Below are 13,004 nucleotides of genomic sequence, written 5' to 3' on the forward strand. Positions count from 1 at the left end.
TTGAGGGTCTCCCTCATTTTCACTAACCCTTTACTTTATCAAACATGATGTCCTTTTCTAATAATAATCAACAACTATTCATAGCCCTGGCTGAAAAATGTATCACTTGGGAAGAAGAGTAGTTCAAAAATTTAGAATGTAAAGGATCTATTTGTTAGAAGGCAAGACGCCAATATGATAAAATATAAATGCAAAAAACATTATGCTAATAAACTCCATTTCCATCGCTTAGGTAAAGTTTTAAAGTGTTGTTGGATCTCTTTTCATAGCATATTAGCATACGAAAATAACCAAGCCAATTACACTCTTCTCTTCAACACCAGATTACTTATGAAAAAATATGCATGCAGAACCTTGAGATGTAGCACTTCTTCCCCCTACCAGATTTTTATCTCTATTTGAAAATGAGACAAATAAAACAGAAATTTTCTAAAACAATATCTTACTATGAATGACCGCTGTTCTCTCTTTAGGTCCTTTAAATCTGTTTTTTCTATTACGTGACATTCAGCTAAAAATGGAAGGGATGATATTTTAGTTATCAACAAGGCAAGAGTGCAGCTTTGTAACACTTAGAGAAGTTAATAACAAGAAAAATCTTAAGGCTCTTTTAGAATATGTAAAAACTAGGTTTTGCACTTGATGTTCCATAGTACCTACTGGCAGAACAAGATGCGTCACTACGAAACATTGTCAGGTATAATTAATAAATATTAATTATTGGAAGCATTCTTCATTTTTATAGCCATAAAATGGTACACATTACTGAAATTCCTCATTGCATTTAATGCTGCTTATGTGAGGCAAAAATACCCATTTTGTGGTTAGTATTTAAGCAGTTGACACCAGAATTAATCTAAAGGGTAATTAAAATGAGGCATGTAGGGTTTTTACGGTGAATTAAGATAAATCAGTACTTATTGCATAGGTGGATGGCTAAGTTACATCTTATATTCTTCTTGTAAGAGATATTTGTCTCTTTCTCTGAGGTTGGCTATTCACTGGCAAGTGAAGTCAGAGGGCCAGATGGCCAAAACCATACGAGATCATTAGACAGTTCCTGTTAAAATTTTGGACAACAATTAACAGAAGCCCAGCAGGAGTTCCCCACTGTTGACCCCTAAAGAGTGGCTAATCAGCAGCATATGTGTTTATTTATACCAGCAGGCCCTTTTAATTAACAGCTCTGAGGTGTGTATTTTTTGGAAGTTAGTACAGTATATTAGAAAACAGTTCTGACAAGGTCCGGTTATAAAGCATAATTCATATTAAAATTGAAGGGAGAAGAAAGCAAAATGTCAAGAGGTCCGGTCGTGTTACAGATGGAGCAAATATTTATAGGATCCCAACAAAAAATTCCTTAGCTAGTTCCTACAGAGCCCTTTGCCAACGGTTGGCCCTGCTTCCATTCTTCCCCTCAGTCTGGCCGAATTTACGTAATCTATGAGCACAGTACTGGCGTAACACTTGGAATACCACTACCTGTACTGACTTCATAATTCTCTTTCTCCCTGCCCCATGAAATCAGTCCCCTTAACTACTTTGGATCCCTGGTGGTGTAGCGGTTAAGAGCTTGAATACTCTGTGGAGCAGTTCTACTCTGTCCTATAGGGTTGCTGTGAGTCGTAATCAACTCCACAGAGATGGTTTTTTTGGTTTATTTAACTACTCTGAGGCATGTATGGGTAGAATTCAAGTGAGCTGCACAGTATATGTGTGATATATACTAGGCAATGAGGTTTTGAAGAGTTGACGGTAATATCACATCTTAATCTCTAATTTGGAGTTGGTACAAATTATGCCTTTTCCATAATAAGGATAAATAGAAATATTCAGTATTAAAAGAGTATATAAATTCTCCTCTTCGGACCTAACCTAATATGTTATCTTGGAGCACTTAGGGTCATGGGATGATATGGCTGAGGGCTGATACTTGAAGAAGCAGAAATGCTACCTTCAACACCAAATTTACTTCTGAATTTCTTGAGATTAACATTGTGTCACAAGCAATGCAGACCCCTGTGACAAGAATTCCATAAATCTTGTTTATGTGCGTTTTTAAAGGATATTAGACTTGGTTTGGATCTTTCCAAATGTAAAAATAGCCAGCAATCTTTATGATACCAAATACGTTAATAGAAGCAAATGTTCTAATTCTTTTTATTTTGGAATATATATGCTTGATTCCACACTCTATACGGTAATTTTAATCTGAAAGTGCCTCTGAAAATCACATTAGTAACTGATCTTTATCCTGTGCATCTTTCTTTGATCTTTGCTCATGCATGTAATTCCCATATTTTTCTCATTAATTTGATACTTAGTGTTTCATTTGATTTTGGTAGTAAGTCTTTGAAATGGTCAAAGTGGTGTCATTATTCTCATTTTATGGTGAGAAGGAGAGCGAGACCCACAATCCTACAGCATGCCATGGAATTCTATCATTATGATCTTGATTCTATGAGGAATGTTTTCCTCCTCTTACCATACTGACTCCTTAGCACCCGTGAATCATCTAAGCCCCTTAAAGAAATAGCAGGGTGTCCCTCACTTTTGCAATAAGTATATATTGGATTAACTATTAGTACTAATTATTTCCACATAAAGTACTAATTATTTACACATTTTTAAGTCACGAAATTGAGATTTCCATAGATATAAAGAAGTTTTATAAAATGCTATGTACAATACTTATTTTCAAAAAAATTTAATACAGAAGTCATTCTACAGGTATATTTATTCATTGTTATTCTGCAAGATAGGAGATTTTGCAGGATTCATCTTAAATGTTAGATAGATAATAATCCCATAATGTCACTAGAATGGACATCTTCAGTTTGAATAAAAATCTTGTATCTTTGGCTTGCTTGAGATTAAATAACATTTAGTGAGTTCAAGAAATAAAGCATTGCATTACAGTTGATTAATGGGGCCCCAGTATTTTTACAACAAGAGCAAGTTTTACTTGGTATTCTTTCCATTGGGAGAAGATGAAGTTTCAATTACCCATTAATATAGAACAAAATAATATTGTACAAATTAAATGCTAGAGAACATGATTCTTAGTCAGTGCATTTAAAAAAGAATACTGAATTTATATGAACGTTCCAGTTGTCTCCCTCTCCTGTGACCTAACCATGTCACTAACAAGCAGTAATTACTTGAGTCATTGATAAAGTGTTGATACAATTTTAGTGGAGAAAGAGTATAGCAATGGGAGGAGAGCAGTTATATCATAATGGTGTGAAATGCATAAAGAAAAAGACATCATGACCTGGTATGTTGACATCACTAACTAGACCTAGATACTAAATTGCACTTGAGCAAGTCACTATATCCAGTACAAGGCACACTTGGAATGGAATGAATACCAAGATAAGGCCAAGACGTTCTGAACAGATTCATCCTGTTGAAAAAGTGTGCTATAGGTACATAGGTTCTGCTGAGACCGCACTGTACACATTATTGTATTTACACGGAATAAACATGAGGAATGATACCACAACCACTCTATGGCAATAGTGTCACACATCACAGCAGAAGACTCTAAAACTCCTACGAGGCTCATTAAAATCACACCGGCATCAAAGAGCGATGACGAGACTTCATCGTGTACGCTGTGGTTACATTTTAGCAATTTATTGTCTTGCATCTTTATAGATTAATTCATAAATTTTGGTTAGATAATGAAGTAGTAAATCCTATTCAAATAATAAACCAATAAAAAAAGCAAATACTGTTTTATGTATTTCAGCAGACCAGTTTATATCACAGAATCAGAGATTTTAAATACTGGTAAAGACTTGAGCAATAATCTTATCACAATTTTTTTAACATCTCAGGACCTTCAGATTCTTCATTTTAACTTAACCACTTACTCAAAAAATTTCTAGTTAATTTTGGCAGAGCAAAGATTGGAATCCAGATTATGACTTGTTCAGTACATTTCCAACCACTACACAATATGCTCTGAATATTAGGTGACTAATTCATTGTTGGGATGTCTTTCCATTTTTGTAGGCCTCTTTTAGTCTCTTGTAGTAGTGTTTTATAATTTTCATTGTATAAGTCTTTTATGTCCCTGGTTAGGTTAATCTCTAGGTATTTTATTGATCTGGGGGCTATTGTAAATGGTATTGTTTTCTTGATTTCTTTTTCAGAGTACTCTTTGTTAGTGTAGAGGAACCCAACTGATTTTTGCGTGTTGATCATGTACCCTGCAACATTGCTAAATTCTTCTCTTAGTTCCAGCAGTTTTCTTGTGGATTCTTTAGGGTTGTCTATGTATAGGATCATGTCATCTCCAAATAGAGATAGTTTTACTTCTTCCTTTTCTATTTGGATACCTTTTATTTCTCTTTCTTGTCTTACTGCTCTGTCTAGAACTTCCTGTACAATGTTGAATAAAAGTGGTGATAATGGGCACCCTTGTCTTGTTCCCATTCTCAAAGGGAAGGCTCTCAGCCTTTCTCTGTTGAGTATATGTTGGCTGTTGGTTTTGCATATCATGCCCTTAATTATGTTGAGGAATATCCCTTCTATTCCTATTTTGCTGAGAGTTTTTATCCGGAAAAGTGCTGAACTTTCTCAAATACCTTTTCTGCATCAATTGATATGATCATATGGTTCTTTTCCTTTGTTTTATTTATGTGATTTTCTAATGTTGAACTACCCTTGTAATCCAGGTATGAGTCCTACTTGATCATAGTGTATGATTTTTTTGATATGTTGCTGAATTCTACTGGTTAGAATTTTGTTGAAAATTTTTGCATGTATGTCCGTAAGGGATATTGGTCTGTAATCTCTTTTTGTGATGTCTTTGCCTCGTTTAGGTATTAGGGTTACATTGGCTTCATAGAATGAGTTTGGTAGTGTTCTTTCCTCTTCTATGTTTTTGAAGAGATTGAGTAGGATTGGTGTCAGCTCTTCTTTGAATGTTTGGTAGGATTTTCCAGTGTAGCCATCTGGTCCTGGATTTCTTTTGTTGTTGTTGGCAGTTTTTTGATGACATCTTCAATTTCTTCTTTTGTAATGGGTCTGTTTAAATTTTCTACCTCTGTTTGTGTTAGGTTAGGTAGGGAGTGTGTTTCTAGGAATTTGTTCATTTCATCTAGGTTTTCAAATTTGTTGGAGTACCATTTTTCATAGTAATCTCTTAAAATCTCTATCTCTGTTGGATTGGTTGTAAAGTCACCAATTTCGTTTATCTTCTGTTTTTTTTTTTTGTTTGTTTTTTTTGCTTTTGTCAGTCTAGGCAGTGGTTTGTCTATTTACTGATCCTTTCAAAGAACCAACTTCTGGATTTGTCGATTCTTTGTACTCTTTTTCTACTTTCTATTTCATTTATTTCTGCCCTGATCTTTATTATTTCCTTTTTTCTGGTAGCTTTTAACTTCTTTTGTTCTTCCTTTTCTATTTTTTCAAGTTGTTGGTTTAAGTTAATGGTTTTGTGTTTTTCTTCTTCTTTCATGTAGGCATTTATTACTATGAATTTCCCTCTGAGTACTGCTTTTACTGTGTCCCAAAGGTTTTGATAAGTTAAGTTTTCATTTTTGTTTGATTCTAGGAATTTTTTAATTTCACTTTGATTTTTTCTATGATCCAATAGTATTTTTAGTAGTGTATTATTTAGTTTCCATGTTTTGTTTTGTTTTGTTTTGTTTTCCTTATTTTTCCTGTTGTTGATTTCCAGCTTCATACCATTATGGTCAGAGAAGATGCTTTGTGTGATTTCAATCTTTTTAAATTTGTTGAGACTTGTTTTGTGTCCTAGCTAACCAAATAATTTCTTTTATAAGGATCAGCACAAAGCTGGTTCCTATGAGGTGGAGGTTAAAGATGTCCCAAATGTCCAACTTTTCCAAGCTGCTGTACCACACCATCATCTCTAACATCAACTACTCCCTCACCCCTCAGTACTCTCCCTCCTGTCTTTGGGTTCCCTAATTTGCTGCAACGTCTCACAGAACTCAAAAACCGTATAAAGGAAATGGCTCACACCATTGTGGAGGCTGGCAAGTGTGAAATTCATAGGTCAGGCATAGGTTTCTCCCAACCCACGTGGCTGCAGGAGCTGACAAACCCAAACTGGCAGTTCAGACCACAGGCTGCTGGCCCACAAGGCTGGTGAATCAGTCCATATGATAGGCCATCAGCCCAAGGGGCTGTGGAGGCCGGCAAATCAGACAACAGGCCTCTGAGGAGGTCAGTTAATCACGAACCAGACATGGGATCCAGATATGGAGAGAGAGAGCCTAACCAGAACACACACATATATCTTAGATGTGGGCCACACCCCAGGGAAGGGCATAACTTTAATAAGGGTGGTGCTTGAGTTTTGCCCTCCTACAAGGCTGCTACCCAAGACACACCTTACACCAGTTCTTCCTCATCAACATGTAGAGGTCGGGAGCCACAACACATAAAATGGAAGACAACCACACAATACTGGGAATCATAGCCTAGCCAAGTTGATATATAACCCCAATCATCACAGGTTCCATATACCTTATCTGCGTAGTCCCACTCAATCATTGTGTGTGAGTCACAAAGATCATGGCTACGAGGGTCATATTAAGTAATTCCTTGCACCTCACTGGCATATGGTCTATTCTGGAAAATGATCCACTTGCACCGGCTTGGGTGGAGTGTTCTATATATGTCCATTAGGTTCAACTGGCTTATGGTTTTATTTAAGTTCTCAATGTCGTTAGTGATCTTCTTTCTAGATGTTCTGTCTATAATTGAAAGTGGTGTGCTCAAGTCCCCTACTTTTATTGTGGAGTTGTCTACTTCTCCTTTCATATTAGTCAGAATATGTTTCATCTATTTTGGTGCATCGCTGTTACGTGCATATGTAGTTGTTATGTCTTCTTGCTAGGTTGACCCTTTTATTATTTATGTAATGTCTTTCTTTACCTCTTTTAATAGATTTTGATTTAAAGTTTATTGTATCTGCTATCAGTATGGCCACACCTGCTTTTTGTTGCTTACTGGTTGCATGGAATATTTTTCTACTTCCTTTTATTTTCAGTCTGTTTGTGTCCTTATGTCTAAGGTGTGTTTCTTGTAGACAGCAAAAGGATGGATCATTTTTTTTTTAATCCATTCTGCCACTCTTTGCCTTTTGCATGGGATGTTTAGACCATTTACATTTAAGGTTATTACTGAAAACAAAATGCCTACCTCACTCATTTTTTATTTGTTTTTTAAGTGTTTTGCAACTTGTTTTTTTAATTCTGATTTTTCTGGGTTTTGTTTGTATTTGGCTGCTTTCTTGTCATGAGCCTTTTTGCTTTCTTCTTTCTTTTCTTCTGAATGTTTCTTCTTGGTGATTTCTTAGTGGTTACCACATATATTACATTACACAACATACAACTGCAACAATTTTCAACATATGAACAACAGTTAACATAAAACCTTAACATAATAAATCTATTCCTGATATGCTCCTTCCTCCCTCATTTCTGTTGGTGTGTTTCCGTTAACATCAATATACAACTATATTTGATAAGTATATTTAGTGCTTATTTCTTACAAACTTCATGTTGTATTGTTTGTACGGTTTAATTATTGAGTTTATTCCCTGAAAATATCATATACTTCATCTTTATGATTGCCCATGTTGTTCCGTTTTTTGGAGAGCTCTCTCTCTCTCTCTTATTTTTTATTTATTTATTTTTTCCTGTGTGTAGATATGAGTAGTTATTAAATGCTCTTTCTTTTCCATTTGGAGTACCGCATGAGCAATACTCACCAAGCTGGTCTGGTAGTGGCAAATTCCCAGAATTCTGTTTATTTGAGAATGTCTTGATTTTTCTTGTTTGTAAACAACAACTTTACTGGGTAAAGAATTCTTGGTTGGCAATTGTTTTTCTTCAGTGTTTTATATATGTTGCTGCATTGTCTTCTGGCCTCTAGAGTTTCTCAGGAGAAATCAGACTTATTCTTATGAAAGACCCTCGGTATGTTATATTGTATTTTTCTCTTGCTGCTTTCAGAATTCTCTCCTTGTTGTTGATTTTCAAGAATTTTATTAGGATATGGTGTGGAGTTGATCTTTTTGTATCTTTTCCAATCAGTGTTTTGTAGCTTCCTGCATTTGCAGGCTTGGCTCTCTGTTCAGGTCTGGAAAATTCTCTCTGATTATCTCTTGGAAAATTGTTTCTATGCCTTTATTATTGACATGGTGCCCTGGGATTCCAAAAATTCTAATGTTATAGTTCTTAATTGAATTCCGTATTTCCCTCTGGGTTTGTTCGCTTTTCTTTTGTTTCTCTTGAGACTTGATAAGTTCAGTTATTTTGCCTTCCTGTTTATTTACTCTAGCTTCTGTCCAATTCTACTGTTGAGAGCTTCTCTTGCTTTTTCTAATTCAGTAGCTTTATTTTTCAGTTCCACTTCTCTTCAGGATTGTTTGTTTGTTTTGATGGTTTCAATTTCCTTGTTGAGCTTCTCATTTTTTTCCTCCATTTGTTTCGTGATCTCTGCTAGTTTGTTTTCTCTGTGTTTTTGCTTTCTTTAAACATATTTAGCACCATAGTCTGAAAATTATCAATTTTTTGTGGTATCCTGGCCTCCATAGGAGAAATTTCCTCTTCTTGATGTTTTGCTTTTGATTGGTCCTTCTTCTCTTGTGATTTTGTGTGTTTTATTATTTTTTGTTGAACTTGGGCCATTTGGTTATCTCTTTTTGTTTGTTTCTGTGGGAAAATTTTCTGATTGGGTGCCCTGGTGGTGCAGGGGTCATGCATCCAGCTGCCAACCAAACAGTCTCCCTTTGCCCCCTCCCAATTACATGGCCCACAAACTCCCATGGCCAATTTGCATCACCTTAAAAAAAAGTCAGGCTACAGCTTTCTCAGATCAGCTCCTTTTCTGTGTTCCTTGTTTGGGGTGCTGCCCAGCCCCATCCTAAAATGCTGCAATGAGTGAGTGCTCCCGATGATAGCAAGTCGGTTCTCCCAGCTTCTGTGCCATCCTTGCTCCTCTTCTCTCCCACTTCTGGACTCACCTCAACTCTCCAACACCTCAGCTGTCTTCTGGCATTCTGAGATCTCAGTCTGCAGTTGTTTTATTCATTGTTCAGGGGGTTAGTTGCTGGGAGAGTAAATGGGAGCAAGCACTCACTTTGTCATCTTGTTTCGCCCCTGGATACACGTTTTCTAGTTTGTAGGGTACTGAGTAGCCTATAGCTATTCCCTTTGGTTAGGTGACGAACTCTGATCCAATAATCTGTGGCCAGAATGGCTGAATCATATACAACAAAGTGTAATAACATTTTGGAAAGGGTTTGCTTGTAGTCTTAGGCATTTGCAAAGGGAAGTAATGAAACTTTCAGTTACTGTCCTTGAGTTGTTGTTGTGTGCTGTCAAGTTAATTTGCATTCATGATGACCCCATGTATTACATAGTAGGACTGCCACATAGAGTTTTCTTGGCTGAAATCTTAAGGGGAGCAGATCGCCAGGTCTTTCTCCTGTGGACCTGCTTTGAACCACCAACCTTCCAGTTAGTAGCCATGCACTGAATCCTTTTCACCACCTGGACTGTACTTCCTTGAGTTAGTACACGCTAATACTGGCACTCATGAAGCCTTAGCTATCATCATCATCACCGTAATTATCATTACGATGGTGATGATGATGATTACAGGCCTGTTCATTTCAAATCATTAACAACTCTAAGGCATAATAATAATGCTAATAATGAAAATATCCTTTGTGCAAATTTTATCCACTGGATTGAAGTACTGTTTGTGAAATGGATGGCATTCTTTTTGATTCATGCTTAAATTTGGGGCTTGGTTTATACTTTGCATATTGTTTCCTTACTAATGAATGCTCTAGCACAAAGGATGTACCAGGTCTAAGAATTAAGTTATCAGCTCTCACACCTGCTTCCATTGTTAGAGTCGGCTTCTCTAGTCTTAAATTACAACTCACATGTTTCCTACGTGAAACCAGCAGAATTGCATCAGTGCTATACTATATGGAATGGTTTGACTACCACATTTTTCCTTTTTGTCTTGATCACAGAATGAATGGTACATCATTATCAGCCCTTCTTTTGACGTTTATCTGAGTATCTAGGCTTCAGTGATTGCCAACATGGCTATTAATCACAGAATTATTCAAGCTAATGGGATACAGCTATTTTGCTGATGACTGCTTTTGGAATTTTAGCATTTTTTATGCTTAAGTCTTGCAAAAACGAAAACAGTAATGCTAAAACATATCATTCTCGATTAGAATTTTGTTGGAGAAAAATGTATTATAAGTATATTCAAAATATAAAGTAGAAACACAGGTAATTATTTAGATAATGGAGGCCAAAAATGTGATATCCACATGATTGAAATGATACTCAAGAGTAAATGTTTAAAGTATTCAAATCATTTATTTTTATTTTATTAATATCCTATGGAATATTTGATGGTTTTCTTTTTGTTACATGGTGCTGAACGTTGCCCAAGCTAACACTTTTAGTGACATCAGCAAACCTGAAATTATTTTAGAAGGGACTTTATTAACAAAGAATTTAAAAGCAATATGTAATTCATTGAAAATGTACACTAAATTGTTCTGAGCTATAAACATACATGTTATGTTTGCTAAATCTTAATTATCCAGCTGTGTTTCAAAGTCAGATGAAATAATTTTCTGCAATTAACTCATGTATATCAATTTTAGAGACTCCAATTAATCTCTGAAAAGTCTTCAATTTGGAAATGAAGACATGCTTACTGATGACAGTTGGAAGTAGTTTAGAAATACTGTATATAGGCGGTCTTTGTGGTTAGTGGCCGTCACCTTGGCTGATGACTCAGGGCAACCCCAAGCACAACAGAACGAAACACCCCCACAGCTCTGTGCCATCCCCATGACTGATTGCAGATCAGACCCTTGTGACCCATTGGGTTTTCATTGACTGCTTTTTGGAACCAGATCACCAGGCCTTTCTTCCCGGTCCATCTTAGTCTGGAAGCTCTGCTAAAACCTGTTGAGCACCATGGTAACACCCAAGGCTCCACTGCCAGATATGTGGTCACTGTAGTTGATATGTATCGGTCAGGAACTGAACTTGGGCCTCCTACACAAAGGTGAGAATTCTACCACAGAATTCTACTATTAGATAACCCAACCTACAACAGCCCTCTAAATACAGGTTAATATAAATAAAACAAGTGAAAAATAAATAAGTCCTCCAGAAATAATCATACACACCTACTAAACTGAAGAGACTGTGAAATATGTTACAGGAGATAAATCTAGAGACATATCAATATATCTAAATGTTTCTTTCAGTTAACCTCAGAAACGAATTACTAATGATTTAACATTTCTTATTAATGCTCTGTTATGCAAAATAAAGTCATATTGATGATTCGCTAGAAAATGCATTTAGGGTTAATGTTAAGAGGCTAGATTATAGATCCTTCTCTAATAGTATTTTTGATAACCGAAATTTCTTGAACATTGGCGTAGGTCTTACTCAGTGTGGCTCACCATTTGGAATGGGAACCTGTTTTGAAAATAAGCCCGTTATAATGGACAGTAATAAGAGCAAGAATGGAAGCATACATAAGACATGAAGTTAGCAAAGAGAAATGTGCAATGACCTGTGTCGGATAAGTCAGGGAAAAGTTCCTGAAGGAGATGACTGCTGAGCTAGATTTTTAATGATGAAAACAATTATCCCGCGTACAAGGACATTCCAGAGGGGGATGAAAAGCATGTGAAAAATATCTGGTGTACCTGGGTGGAGTGCTTGGCTGCTAACTGAAAGTTGTGCCTCAGAAGAAAGACCTGGTAATCTACTTTCTAAAAATCAGCCATTAAAAACCTTATGGAGCATAGTCCTACTCTGATACACATGGGATTGTCCTGAGTTGGAATCCACCTGATAATAACTGGTGGTTAAATATTCATCCAACTTACTTTCACTTCAGTCACTCTCTGTGCTACCCAAGATTTCAAGCTAGGTTCTAGTTTTATTTCCAGCTTTCCCCCTTTGTAGCCTCATTAAAGTTGGAAGTGACTACAAAACAGCAACATATTGATCAACTCAGTATTTTTCAAATGAAAGCTTCCAAAAGAGGTGAAAAGAATTGTAAACATTAGGGTACTTGGCTGGTTGGTAGCAGTAAAAGAGATGCTTCCTTAATTCAAGAGCAGGAAAGTCATAACACTCTCCTTCCCTTAACACCACCGCCCACTCTACATCCCTACAGCTCACCAATCTCAGCGTTCTCCACCTGTTACAGACATCGCTAATCAACTACAACTCACTTTCCTGCTGACAAGCATGCAGCTGGAGTCCTCATCTCAGCACTGATGTGACCACTGTCAGTTAATCAGGATGGCGTGTGTGTGTGTGTGTGTGTGTGTGTGTGTGTGTGTGTTAGCAAAGACACAATGTGGAGGTCTGGCAGCTGTGGATTCCATCAGAAGGGGTGAAATAGATGTGGTGGGTAAGGATGTTAATGATGAGAATAGACCGAAAAATAGAAAACAGGTTTGTTTCACATGAAGCCAAGAGAAAATAAATTTTTACTTCCTAGAAAATATATGCTATGTGGAATATGTTTTATTCATTTATAAAAAGGTTTGATTATTCTCATGCAATTCTACAGCAGCCAAACCATCATTAGCAGATGACACCACCTTGCTTTCACAAGTGCATTTAATCATAGCATAATTTCTGGGTTTTAGGTTCAAAATAAGTGCCATTTATCCTGTCTGGCACCTTTTCCTTCTTCTTCCCTATCACAGAGTGTCAGCTATGAGGAGAGTAGCCTCCAGCAGGGAGGCCTCCTGGACACCTGTTCGTCCTTCTCTGCTCAGCAGAGCTAACCGGGGGTGCTCCCTTCCCTGCTCGGCAGAGCTAACTGGGAGTGCTCCCTTCCCTGCTCTAGTTGCTGGGTGGATGCCACAGTCCACATTTTAAAAGTCTTTTAATAAGAAACTCTGATACCTGCAAATAACTAAATCAAATGAACAGAAT

This window comes from Trichechus manatus, unplaced genomic scaffold, assembly GCF_000243295.1.
Source record: "Trichechus manatus latirostris isolate Lorelei unplaced genomic scaffold, TriManLat1.0 scaffold00102, whole genome shotgun sequence".
NCBI lineage: Eukaryota > Metazoa > Chordata > Mammalia > Sirenia > Trichechidae > Trichechus > Trichechus manatus.